This window comes from Buceros rhinoceros, unplaced genomic scaffold, assembly GCF_000710305.1.
Source record: "Buceros rhinoceros silvestris isolate BGI_N320 unplaced genomic scaffold, ASM71030v1 scaffold20822, whole genome shotgun sequence".
Classification (NCBI taxonomy): domain Eukaryota; kingdom Metazoa; phylum Chordata; class Aves; order Bucerotiformes; family Bucerotidae; genus Buceros; species Buceros rhinoceros.
In genome coordinates, this window is record NW_010400993.1 from 45,312 (window position 1) to 46,245 (window position 934).

At 46.8% G+C, this 934-nt stretch overlaps 1 protein-coding gene across 3 annotated transcripts in view; it reads right to left on the reverse strand.

Annotated features, from left to right (window-relative positions):
* Positions 1–934, reverse strand: part of KCNIP1 (Kv channel interacting protein 1) — a 54,162-nt gene that overhangs the window by 25,078 nt on the left and 28,150 nt on the right. Inside the window, exon 1 of one of the 3 annotated variants that reach the window (XM_010132132.1) lies at positions 727–742. The exons of the other annotated variants lie outside the window; for them this stretch is intronic. The gene's annotated coding sequence lies outside the window, so the exon portion shown is untranslated. Of the gene's footprint in view, positions 1–726; positions 743–934 lie in introns of those variants that run through there. 3 annotated transcript variants of the gene reach the window in all.

Consider the following 934-nt stretch of genomic DNA (forward strand, 5'->3'; position numbering starts at 1 on the left):
CCCCAATTTTAAGACTTCTGGGCTAATTCTTGCAATGATCTATGCAAAATGTCATATATAAACACTTTGCCTAGAAATAACTTTGCTGTGGCCATTCCCAGGGCAGGAGACAGCAGGGTGTCCTTCCAGCGTGCTGAACCTTACCTGGGACAGCACTTTTCAATTTTCCTTGCACATTCCCACCTGTCTGGAGCAACACTTGCAAGGGAAGCAACTTGTCAAAGCAGGTGGAAAACCACTGAGAGCCTGTGGGTGCTTTGTTGCTTTTCCATGGGGATGCTGCGGAAAATGCGCTTCTGAGACAAGTGCTCTGCTCCATGCAGCTGTTCAAAGGCCAACTTGCATAAAACCCTCACTAGAAAGGTTAGAAAATCACTTTGCTCTGATGAGTTTTGGAACCTTCACACTAGTATCATCTCAAAGTGCTATGTGGAGAACACCTGAACTGCTAAGGACTTGACCTGGCCCATCACACGACAGAGCACTGCACACAGAAGGATTTGGAGGCTGAGTAAAAGCTGGGACTGCCTTTATCGGAGGCAACTCACTGCTCCCCTGCTGCAGCTGTTCCCAGGAACTGGGCAATTATCAAGCAACTTTAATTTTGTTTGCTGGCAGCGTGGAAAGTGAGAATAAACTCAGACAGGGGGAACCTGTTTCCCAGCTTGAGAAACTTTTGCTACAAAAATTATATGACCAATAGAGTCAAACTGGTTTAAATTTTACCTCTCTGATACACGTAAAACCATCGGGCAGGGTCTAGGAAAAAGTAAGAAAAAAATTTAACAAAAAGGAAGTGACAACCATACACAGCTTTGTCTTTTGTCAATGTTCAGGTGACACAGGATGTGTCCTGTGAGTGCCAGAGGGTCCCCTTTCCCAGCGACTGGAGGATTGGTCCCCGGTGTATTTTACCTGCCCCCCCCCGCCCCCC